A 13,360-nucleotide genomic window follows, 5' to 3' on the forward strand; every position below is an offset into this window, starting at 1 on the left:
CCAATTACCGACAACTTTAACAAAATAAATTATAATGAGACTATGCTAATTATGATAACCTGAGATTATGAAGCCAGATGGAAGTGTTCCTAGTACAAGCTCAAACTGGCACGCCTCACCCAGGCTCAGAGACTCTCTTACTATAGCATGTTGTCTATGGACAGCCTTGGCATGCCTTTGACAGCACACAGGACAGAATAGTTCTTGATTCCTCAAAATCTGTCTGATATGGTTTGGGTCTGTGTCTCTACGTAAATCTCACGTCAAATTGTAACCCTTAGTGTTGAAGGTGGGGCCTGGTGGGAGGGGATTGGATCATGGGGGTAGATTTCCCCTTTGGTGCTGTTCTCTTGAGAGTGAGTGAGTTATCATGAGATCTGGTTGTTTACAAGTGTGTAGCACCTTCCTCCCGCCTCTTCCTCCTGTTTCAGCCATGTAAGATGTGCCTTTGCTTTCTGCCACAATTGTTAAGTTCCCTGAGGCCTCCCCAGCCATGCTTCCTGTACAGCCTGCAGAACCAAGAGCCAATTAAACTTCTTATTTATGTTACCCAGCCTCAGGTATTTCATTATAGCAGTGCAAGAATAAAGTAATACACTGTCTTTTCAATCATTCACAGAGATTTTACATTTCCAGTTAGAACTATAAATAAAATTTAAACATGATAAAAAGCTATTAGCAAACTTTCTGAATGAAAATAAAAATAAATTTTCAACAAAACTCACATTTGAATGCATGTATTAGCTCAATCCCTTGTTTCATATTTTAAAACTACTAAGTCTATATAAGGTCTAACCCACTTTTATAAGAAAAAATCTTTTCTGTTAAGAAGTGGTTTTAAAAATCTTTGAGAGAAAAATGTTAATAATGTTAAGAATATATTGGCTGTTTCTTGTTTGCAAAGCCCACTGAGCCCCTCAGCAGCAGAGAAGGCTTATTGTTTTTGTTTTGTTGATTAGGAAGTGAAGGCACACAAAGGCAAGGTAAGTTGTCCAAGGTCATTCACTGAGGAATTGGCCAAGTTGGAACTTGGATCTGTTTTACTCCAAAACCCATGCCCTTTCTACTTACTATACCTCAAAAAGATGCAAGTCTTGAACAATCACCTTTCCATCTTTGCAACAATTTCATTCCCTCTTATCCACAAAGAGCTTCTGCTGAGTATCCCTGGGTCTTGTTAGTTGTGTATTGAAAAGAAGCATGATTAGGTTTTGAAAGCATAGTTCTATGGTGACAGAGATTGGGCTGTGACCATGAAGTGGATCCTACAATGTCTCCTGCAGTGAGATCATTAGACAGACTGTCCAGGAAACCAGTTCCTATTGCCATATATTTTCTTCCAGTCTTCTTCCCTTATATAAGCCAATCGGTTATCTCAAAGGTCATTCAAGAGCCCACAGGGGTCATTTTTATAATGCACTATGAGAGACTGAAGCAGCTAATACATGGTATATGTAGCTATTTCCTAGCTTGGTAATAGGCCTAGAGAAGTAGTGTTATCTTGTGTTTTATTATATATTATATTTATACTGAGTTATTTCATATGCATCTCTTCATTCATAGGTCTATTAGAACCAGAACATTATAATTTGGTAGGGAGAAAGACAGTTAAAATCTAGTCTTGGGCTCAACATCATTGGTTATAGGATAAATGCAAATCAAAACTACAATAAGATATCATCTCACCCCAGTTAAAATGGCTTATAAAAAATGCTGGTGAGGATGTGGAGAAAAGGGAACCCTCGCACACTATTGGCGGGAATGTAAATTAGTAAAACCACTACAGAGAACAGTTTGGAGGGTCCTGGATAAACTAAAAATAGAGCAACCATAGAATTCAGCAATTCTGCTGCTGGGTAAGTATCAAAACATCTCATGTACCCCGTAAATATATACAACTGCTATGTACCCACAAAAAGTTTTTTTTTAATCAAAAAGATCTAGTATTGAAAATGTTCATCTATCTTAATGCCTCCCACACACTGAATGGACCAAGTCCAGCTTTTTAGCAGAGCACATTAGGTGCTCCCCAGCATCCTTGTGACTTCTCCTAGTTCAGCATGGCTGAACTTTTTCTGTTCCCACACAGATACCTTGCTGTTTCCTTTATTTGACTTATGGTAATGAGTCGTGCTGTGACACCTTAAGCTGAGAACTGCATCACCCGGAATCTCTTTCTGGATTTTATTCCAGGTTAGAGGAATGTTTGTGAGATTTGGAAAGCAGACATGAAGCTGTGGCCATTCTCCTGAGGGTGTTCGCAGGAAGATGCTATGATGGACAGAGAAAGCTGACGCATGTCCTCTCAGCCTCACTCCCTGGCCTAGCTCCACTCCGCTCTCGACTCTCCTTCCTGTCTGCTGACATTGCTAAGCAACAGTGGTCCCAGGTCTACCATTGAATTCCTGGGTAAGGACCACAGGGCCGTAGCTACCCTGGGGCAACAGCTCACACAAACTTTGCCACATGCCCTATCTTTGCAGTTTCACTTCAGTGGGTGAAAGTACTGGCTCAAACTTGCTTCCTCATGCTGAACTTGAGGAAGTTGGCTTAGTGACCCCTTCGCTGATGCTCTAACTCCACTTTCCCAGCTTTCCCTTGACTCTAATAGAGGCTCTGGTTCCCTTATCAAACCTGATGCTACAGTCCTTTGGTCAAAAATGCAGGCAGTCTCTCCACAACCCCATGCCAGGCTACATTTTCCTCTGCCATGCTCTCTTGGCTTCTTGTGCTTGGCTCCGTCGTAATACATGTTACCCTGTAGTGTAACTGAGCAGCTATGGTCTCTCCTATGAAGTCAAAATTCCCTTGAGGCCAGGGTTTACGTTTTATCTATCTCTGAACCACAGGCAATTAGAGAAACACTTAGCACATAGTAGGTTCTCAATAAACGTTCATTGAACTGAGTAGCTTTTAATACAGGGAGCAAGTATCATGGAAGTCGCCATTCCCCCTGAGATAATGGCTACTCTGCTCAACTTAGATGAGTACTGGGAAGAGGAGATTTGGTTTAGGAATGAAAATGGCTGTTTCACTCTCCTTGGCCTAGCCTAGGAGATGGAGCTGTTTCCTAGCACATGGAGCTGTTTTGAGAAACAATTGAGCTAATGTTTATGGACACCCTTGTAAAGTTCAATGTGCGAGGATAACGAATATGTGTACACACACATGCAATGACATGGACACGTCCCAGTATATGTACACAAAGGCTGCCTACATACATAGATCAAAAGTGTATATTGAGAGAAAGAATATTTTCCTAAACTCTATATTCATTTATCTTATTTAGTAAGACAGTCCAATTTTAACAAATACTGTAAATCTCATATCAATTCTTTCTGGAAAAGGGTTTAAGCCAAAATCAATAAAATTGGAAGTAACTACAGCTGTCTGCATTTTTCTCCCCTTCCATGTCACTAGCATGCTCCATAACTCAGGCTTCCCGTATGCCTAGGCTCTCTCCTACTCCCATAACAAGCATTAACAATCTCAAGAGAGATTTAGATTAAACTCAGGCCAGGCGCAGTGGCTCACACCTGTTATCCCCGCACTTTGGGAGGCCTTCGCAGGAAGATGACAAGGTCAAGAGTTCAAGACCAGCCTGGCCAACATAGTGAAACCCCTTCTCTACTAAAAATACAAAAATTAGCCTTAGCCAGGCATGGTGGCGTGTGCCTGCAGTCCCAGCTACTAGGGAGGCTGAGGCAGGAGAATCACTTGAACCCGGGATATGGAGGTTGCAGTGAGCCCAGATTGTGCCACTGCACTCCATCCTCCATCTTGGGCAACAGACTGAGACTTCATCTCAAAAAAATAATAAAAAAATAAGAAAGATTTAGATAAACTCAGATATACATGGCTGTCAATGATTGCGGAAACCAACTTTGCTTTTGCATCTGATGTTTTCAAGTTAAAGTGAGAAAATCTCCACATGATTTAAGCCAAAGGAGTAAAATTCTAGATCTGTAATTTGGAATCTCAGGAGTCAGCAAGGCTTGGGAGAGATTCTTTTTATTGGAGTTGTCCTTCTCAAAACCCCCAAAAAGGACCACTTCAGTAGTTTTAGTATACCTGGAAGGCTAGCTCTATGATTCCTACCTAGATGTTCATTACACCACCGAGAAATATCTCCTTATCCAGTCAATCCATACCCCTACTTGTGTGGAGAAGGGGCATCAAAGATTCCCCACCAGAAAAGAGTCCTATTGAATGAGGAACACAGCCTAAGCATGGGCAGGAAACAGGCTTAGGGTGGAAGAGTCTGGGTGGAAGATCCAGCCTGTGACAATCATCCTCAATGCCTTGCGGAACCAAGGATAAAACATGCCATATATAATGGGATTGAAAGTGGAGTTGAAATAGCCTAGCCACAGGAAGACATTGTACAGATCTTTAGGGGTTGTAAAATTAATGAAAGGATCTGTGATTGTCAAGACAAAGAAGGGCAGCCAGCATAACACAAACACTCCCATGACTATGCCTAAGGTCCTCGTGGCCTTTGTCTTTTTTAAAGGATGCCTTTTTTTTGCTTTCTGACCCAGCCTGTTTAGTCCTAGAACCTGTGCTGATTTGCTTAGCATGCTTCCTGGCTACTGTAAAAATGTGTATGTAAATTCCCACCATGATTGTCCCAGGGAGAAAGAAAGCTATAAAGGAGGCCAGTACCCCCCAGAGCTTATTAAATATTAACACACACAAACCTGTGCAGTCAATGGCTGCAATGAACTCTTCTGCACCAATTATGTTTAGTTTTGAGAATACCAGGACAAAGGCAAAAAGGATAGGGATGGACCAACTGATGAGCAGAAAGAGTTCTATGACAGGGATCGTAATTCTGGTGACATATTGCAACAGGTCGCAAACTGCATAGTAGCGGTCAACGGAGATGAAGCAGAGGTGAAAAATGGAGGTGGTGCAGAGCATGATGTCGCAGCAGCTGTGGACTTTGCAAAAGAAGTCTCCAAAATACCAGCAAGACTCGATGGATCTGATCATACTGAAAGGCATGACCACACAGCTCAGCAAAAAGTCAGTGGTGGCCATGGAGAGGATCAAGAAGTTGGTCGGAGAGTGGAGCTGCTTGAAGTGGGCAATGGAAATGATCACGACCATGTTGCCCAGCATGGTCATCACTATAGCCCCAATCATGACCAGGTACATGGCCCAGACACTCGGCACTGGCCTCACATTTCTAGGGCACGAATTGTTAACTGAGCTAAAGCAAAATTGTACTGCTGGGGGATTCCGAGGGTCAGGAAAATTCATTGTCTTTGTCTCGTGGGTGCTATGAATCTTGTTCAAAAGGGCTGTGTTCCTCTCAGTTCTGTGTAAGAAAGACACAGTAAAACAATACAAATCACCAGTAGCACAAACTAAGTGCTGCATGTACAATCCAATTACAAATTCCCTACTGACCAGAAGCACTGCTTCCCAAAACTTTGCATGCATAGACATCACCTAGGAATCGTTTTAAAAACACAGATTCTGATTCTGGGGTAGGGCTGAGAGTCTGCATCCAAGCTCTCAGAAGATGCCAGTGTTGTTAGTCCAAGGACCACTCCTTGAATAGGAAGGGGCTAAAGAAAACTGGATTGCTATTAGGTCATCATCCTTCCAGTAATACAGGTGAGTGCATGTTCCAGTTGCTCCAATATTAACCTCACTCAGGACTCCACATCCGTAGGCAGATTGAGATTTTCCTGTCACACTTACATTGGATATTTTTTAAACAATAAAAGCCCCTCAAGGATGACCAAAAACTGTGGAAGTATTATTTAATGTTTAGCTTTACAATAATTATGACCTGAAGATTATGCTGATGCTTCTTTTTTAACTTTATGTGTGAGCATTTGCCAATAATGCTTTCCATCCTGCCACTTACGACATGCTGTTCAATTAAGGAAACATTTCTGTCTCCAATGCAGAGAATGACATAGTTTTTAGAGTTTGAGCTGTATTATGGCAAACTAAAAATATACTAAGGATCACAAAGTTATACATGAATAACCAAAATATAAAGAAAAAATCCACAAATAACAGATTCTACAAATCTGTGGCTTATCTTCTTTCATTTAGCAGCTGTATTCATGAATTCAAATTCAAATTGAGGTCCTCTCCCACTGCCTTTGTCTTACATTTGTAACAAATGTGGTATGTGTGAGTCCTCATTGTTTAATCTATCATTTTGTGTCATTAATGCTGCTGCCCTTATAATATGAAAATAATAGGAATGACCCATCCAGAGTATGACATGGTTTGATTCGTTTTTCCAGTGCCAGAGCTGGATGTGCAATTCTGGGGACCAAAGTGATCTAAGGCCAGTCAAAATGGACTTTGGCCTGAGAATAGGCTAAAAACTCAGTGGTCTTTTGGGAAAATGAACCCATAAGCACAACCTCACCAGATTTAATTGAAAAAGACATTAATAAAAATACAAGCATCTTTAAAAATACTATTTTCACTATTTGCTATAATAGCTTAGCAATTATTTCCAATATCTGTGTATTATTTGAAATGCTAACTTTATGACATATTTTATTTGCTCTGGATATAGTAATTTGATTTCTCAATTTTTTCTTTAGAGTTTTTTTTTAAAAATACCAGTCACATGTTAAACAATTAAGTTGTACTTGAAAAACCAAGCCATAGAGAAATAAAATGTAAAAAGAACAAAGATGTGTTCAGCTCCTTTATAAAGTGCAGACTAGCAATCAGAATACACAGAATACATTGTTTGATTACTTGCCACTTTGGTTCCAAAGCTCTAAAAGTCTGCAAATAATCAAATCTTAATATCTAAGACTTTATTTAATAAGCTAAATTTAGCTTGCTCTTTATCTCCTTTGCATTTGTAATTTAAAAACTTTTCCTCAATTCTTTTTCAATTCTTTTAAAAATCAATCTTTAAGATAGCTAACAACTACAAAGTCACTTCAGCATTTGCCAGTATATATTCAAAAATAGAACATTGCCCATACAAAATTTTACGTTTCATTATATAGTTTTTAAAATTTTAAATTCCATGTTTGAAAACCTAATCACTGAAAGAATATAGTTTAACCTCCTCGGTTTGTTCAGTGAATGATTTATTTATTTGGAAAACATGGCATGAAACAATTTCTAGAAATTAACAGTGTTCTCTCATATGTTACAGGTGCATATACTAGAGAAATGGTTCAACATTTAAGTGTGAGATTAAGACAAGAAGATAGGGTAAGACACACACACATATTTTAAAAATTATTACGTGGGTGAATTGTTAAGGTAATGTCAAAGATAAAAATAATTTCAAACTCCTATCTTAAGTCTTGGCAAAAAGTTAGGAAAACAAGTAACTAAATGCAAATATGACTGCTGGCTTGCTGATTTGCTAAAGGGAAATGATTATGAAATTAAATCAAATTGGAGTTTTGTTTATTATTTAAAACTTAACAGAACAGAAATTCCTTTTCTTTAGAGATTCGCCTTCAGAAAAGATGGATACGGTATTTTTAAAAAAACAAATAAAATAAAGTTAAACTCTTTATGGCATCTCACTTTTATCATGGAATATTATTGTGACTTTTTCTCTTTTTAACAGTGACATTTCCCCAAGCATCAGCAACAAAGTGCTAAGTTAATTACCACATGGCAAACAACCACCTATGGAAATTATTAGTTATTTCTAGGAGGTAGAAAGAACCATTTATTGACAATTCTGGAGAGAAGAGTAAGAATTGCATAGTTTTTTAGTCCAAATGTAGTTCTTTAAGAAAGAAGACTATAGACTAATAAAGCATAAACAAGAACTCTGAAATAATTTTGAAAATGTAAACAATTATTGGCATTTCAAGGAAAAGGGTATTTATGGAATAATTTTTTCTCCAGTACTAGAACCCTGAAAGTATATTAGTGTATACATATTTCCCTCAAATAAGAAGGGGAAAATATAGCTCAACTAGTTCAGCAATGCATTGTAAATAAAAGGAAAAAAACTAGGAGAGGACATATCATATCTGCTTTACCAGGCACGATTTTTCTCTTACTGGTTACGTAGCCTAAACGCTCGACTTCTGCAGCCATTTTCACAAAAATAATGATTTTATCTTACTTTGATATATCTTACCCATACCAATAGTGGCATAAGTGAGGGAAATTATTGGTAAATTAGATTTAAGAAAGATTTGCCGTGGGTTTTCCCTTCATTGTTTCTTTCAAATCTCAGTAATTTAAAAAAGATTACCCAGATTAATTTTTATGGTTCAGTATTTTAAGAGGGATATCTTTCAACATGCAAAAATAGCAAACAAAGAAAATAAACCTATCTGATTTAATATTCTCCTTTGGCTTGTCAATATTTGGCTAATTAGGTTGGTGAAATTAACACCATTGAAAGGTGAGTTATCCATTATGCTACAGTTTCTTACCGAGCAAGTTTGCACTGTGTTCTCTTGTTGTCTGCCCTGCTCATTTCCTAGGAACTTGGGGCCACACTATTATAGGTAGGCTCCTAGCAGGCTGTGCTGTTACCATTATTTATGCCTAAAATATGCCTCTCGGGCAGTGTCCTACATCCTGCTTTTGACAAGCGTGTCTTTTCACAACCTTCAGTGTGCTGCCAGCAAGAGATTATACTGAGTCACCAGAGAAATAGCCCTCAGAGGGAGCATCAATTCTGTACAACCATTGCTATGACCTCAGAGGGACATCACAGACTAGCCTTACACAAGGCCAAAGATAGGAAGAATGAAAAAGTGGGAAGGAAGGGAGGAAGAGAGGAAGGAAAGAAGGGCAGGAGAGAGGAAAAAGAAAATTTAGTTGAAATCCAACCCATGCTCCATCCACTTATGACGAAATGCTAGCTAATGCATTCATTCCGTGAAGTCTTTAATCTCTAGTGAAAGTTTAACTCATTTATATCTTTTCTTTCTCTTACCATGCACAAGTCAGTGATATTCGTTCATACTGCAGTTCTTTTAAGTTGATAATTTTTCAGATAAAGGTCCTAGCCAAAGCTAAATGCAAAACAAAGGTTTCAACACAATTGGATGAAAAGAGGACTCTTCATCACCGTGAGGGTATTTTCATGATTACTGGGGAAGACATTTCTCTTAGTGTGCCATAGTTCCAGACACTAAGCTTCAAGGAGTTTCCATTGGTAATTTTATTATTCATCAACACCACAAAGTTGTTTTACTTAAATAATATACAACACTTTGGAGAACAGCAAAGCTTTTTTATTTTTATTTATTTATTTTTTGACAGAATCCCTCTCTGTTGCCCAGGCTGGAGTGCAGTGGCATGATCTTGGCTCACTGCAACCTCCACCTCCCAGGCTCAAGCAAGTCTCCTGCCTCAGCCTCCAAGTAGCTGAGATTACAGGCGCCTAACACCATGGCCAGCTAATTTTTGTATTTTTAGTAGAGACAGGGTTTCAGTTTCACCATGTTGGCTATGCTGATCTTGAACTCCTGACCTCAGGTGATCTGCCCACCTCAGCCTACCGAAGTGCTGGGATTACAGGCATGAGCCACCACTGCGCCAGACCCAAAGCTTGTTCTTATAGAAATAGAAACAAATTATTCATATTTAAATCAGCTGGTAAGGACTAACTTTATTATATCCTCTGAGGCTATTCTTCATGAAATTAAATGCCTTTGTGAATGGGGATGGCTGGAAGATGTTGGATTTCCTTTATATACTCAACTTGGTTTATTAAACTTTTCTTTCCAAATTTCTGTCCTAATTACTTCATAGTATATTTTTATAAATTTGGATTGCTTTAGTCAGGGGCCAGTCAGGAGAGTAGAAAGGAATAATTTTTATCTCAACAGAAAGAAATTAATTTAGAAAATTATTTTAAAATACATTTGAAAACTTAAAGACCAAAAAGCATTTGTAAACAAACAAAAAATAAACCAAAACAAACCCTGCTGAGGTCACTACTAATAGTAACTGTAGGAGGCATCTACCCCTCTAGACTGGGGAAAGGAGTAGTGGTTGGATTATCAGAACCTAGAAGCACAGAACAGGGGCCCTTCAGAATGTGTTCTGACTTCTGAGGTAAGGATGCTACCTGGCTACAGCTGGTTCCTCGGGAGCTTGGAAAGAGTCCTCTTATAGAGGCAAGTTATTATTGTTATTGTTGTTGTTGTTTAAATTATTTTCCATAAAGAGTTGGTTCATTATTGTTTACAGTTTGAGAATAATGTAAACATTTACATGCCTTGCTTGATGGAGAAGGTCTATTAATGGCTTTACATATTTGACCAGGTCCAGGTCCAGGAAACAACTCAAATGTTTCAATGGTATTTGGCTAAATAAAATGATTTTGCATGAAGATGACTCCTCAATTCTCTCCCAGCCTGACAGCTTAATGCACAGGCTCTGAGCTCACCAACCGGCCACCAGGGGGAGCTGCTCTGACAGCAGTGCTGGAGCTCCATGGAGAACAAATGACTCCTGGAATTCCAGGATTTCCTGATTTCTAAAAGTAGGAACAACAAAGGTTAATTTGTAAAAGGAAAAAAAGTTACATGCTTTGGACATGAAAAAGACATGGTCTTTCCTTGTGATTACCATACAAGTAAACCACTCTTAACTGCTCATCCCCAAAGAAGAAGAAAGTAATACAGAATAAAGGTAAAAGAACGAAGTAAATAAAGGGTAAAGTAAAAAAAAAAAAAAAGAAAGAGAGAGAGAGAGAAGGAAGAAGGAAGAAAGGAAGGAAGGAAGGGAGAGAGACAAGGAAAGAAAGGAAAAAAAACACACCAACCAGACTAACAGGTACTCATAAACTGAAGTCTTGACTTTTTAATAGGATTTTTTCTCATACACTAAATAAGAAATAAATCTGAATTAAATGCAAAATTCAAATGATTTAGATAACATTACTTTTACTTTATTGACCAAAAGCCTTGCAAAGCATATATTCATTTGTCCACGTGTTTGATTTTCTCTCATCAGAATGCAGATGGCTGGAGGACGGAGTTTAATTCTGGTTTACCATTGCGTTCTGTTCTATATCCCCCTTGGTGAGCAGCAAGAAATATATATTGCATTCAATTACAGAAGAAGCAGTGATATAATACAAGAATCTTGTATTGTTTTTTAAAAATGCTTGTATTTTTATTAATGTCTTTTTCAATTAGATATGGTGAGAACGTGCTTCTGTGATTGAATGCAATACATATCAAAAGAATCCAACAACCACAGAATTTACTGATGCATTCTCATAAAGAAATATGTTTGTGGATATTTATTGTAACATTATTTGTTGTAGCAAAAGATCAGAAACAGTAGGGATCTAGTTAAATAAATTAGGATACTTCCAAATAATAGAATCTTCTGTAGACTTTTCAAAAACTTTGGCAGGTCTATGTTTACTGACATAAAATGAACCTCTAATATGTGACAGTACGTAAAACAACCAAGATTCAAATTAGCATATATAATATTGATAATGTTTAAGAAAATTTAACATGTTAAAATATTTACAATAACTTTGTAATTACCACTTAGAATATATTATTAAATAATTGATCTAGACATAATTTTTAAGTTGAAAGGCACAAGAGAAGTTTAATATGTTTATGAAAGATATTATAGTTTTAGGAATCTTCAAATTCACTGTATTTGTAAGTCATTAAGTTTATAATTTAAGTATTATAGAAGATTTTATGTGTCTAATAATTAAATCATCAATAAGAAAACTTGAGTGTTTTAATAAATTCAAATAAAATATTAAGGGAATTCAATTCACTGGTCTGTAACTGCCACTTGAAAGGTGTTAAAAGTTGCTAAATTTGCATACAGAATAACTTCTGTTTATAAGTTATAATTATAAGTTAAATAAAAGTTACATGTTAAGTAAAATTTTAGAAGAGCTAGATTTTTCGATATCATTTTATAAATGAAATATTAGTTACAAAAGCCAAAATTACCTTGAAGTATCTTTTCTTTCTTTCTTTCTTTTTTTTTTTTTTGAAATGGAGTCTTGCTCTATTGGCCAGGCTGGAGTGCAGTGGCACAATCTCTGCTCACTGCAACATCTGCTTCCCTGGTTTAAGTTATTCTCCTGCCTCAGCCTCCTGAGTAGCTGGGACTACAGGTGTGCACCACCATGCCCAGCTAATTTTTGTATTTTTAGTTGAGATGGGGTTTCACCATGTTTACCAGCATGGTCTCGATCTCCTAATCTCATGATCTGCCTGCCTCAGCCTCCCAAAGTACTGGAATTACAGGTTGAGCCACCGTGCCTGGCCAACATATCTTTTCTATACACAAAAAGAACACAGAAGACTCAAACTGACAAACTGATCTTAAAAATAAAATAAGAAATTAGCCAAATGGAAGAGGAAGGTGACTAGCTCCCCACATAGGGCAAATGGGGTGAAGACTGAGGGGGCAGTGATTACTTCAGAGGTGTGTGCTGCAGGGAGGAGGGATTTGATGTGGAAGGACAAACAAGACCAAGTTGAGTACGTGCAAAACTTGATGCACCTTTGGGAAGAATTTCAGAACTTTATCTGAGAGCAATGAAAAGCCACCTTCATCAGGTCCAACAGGAAACAGATGGCACAGTCAACCTGGGTGATTGAGGAGAGTTTAATAAAGGACCATTTACTAGGGTGTGGTGTCAGCAGTGTTTGAGGAGACCAGCAAAAAGCAGTCTCATAGCCAGGGGCAGCAATAGCAGGAACCACTACTCCAGCTAGGCCAGAAGTGGCAGGGGAAGGAGGCAGTCAAGGGAATTCGGAGACGATGACTGCATGGAGAGGGGCTCCCGGTGGCCTTTCCTAGAGGAACACAACCAGCCCTAGGGCAACATGGCAGAAAGGTTGCCTGGGATAAGTACCCGATTTCACCCTCCTTCCACCAGCTGATCTCCTGCAGGAGCTTTCCAATGGTAAAATGTCATCTGAAACCCCGCGCATGAGAGCTCCTTAATCCAGTTTGTACAGGGAGGGGCCTTGTGATTGCTGGCCAATCATGGAGACATATCATGAGGATTAAGATGCTAGAGAAACAGGAATCAGAAAGTCATTTCAAGTGTAAACCCCAAAGTAAATAATCACAAAGGCAAAAGCTCAAATTGCATATGGTAATTCATAATCAACCTGGTTCTCCTATGGAAAAGTCTTTGTAGAGAGCCTAAAGGTATCCGAAAATAACTGAATAATTTATAAAATGATGGTTAACAATTCTCCCAAGACAAATGATAAGGCGGGCAGTTGACAATAGAGGCCAACCTTAAGGCACACTTTCTTCATGGGCCCACAGGCCACAACAATTTTCCTTTTCCTGAATTCCTAGAGTGGTATCAGATAGGAACCAAAACCACTAACACTTTTTAAAAACTTCTTATATTGATTTTTAATTG

The sequence above is a fragment of the Cebus imitator genome, unplaced genomic scaffold (assembly GCF_001604975.1).
Source record: "Cebus imitator isolate Cc_AM_T3 unplaced genomic scaffold, Cebus_imitator-1.0 Scaffold267, whole genome shotgun sequence".
In the NCBI taxonomy this organism is placed as follows: Eukaryota; Metazoa; Chordata; class Mammalia; order Primates; family Cebidae; genus Cebus; species Cebus imitator.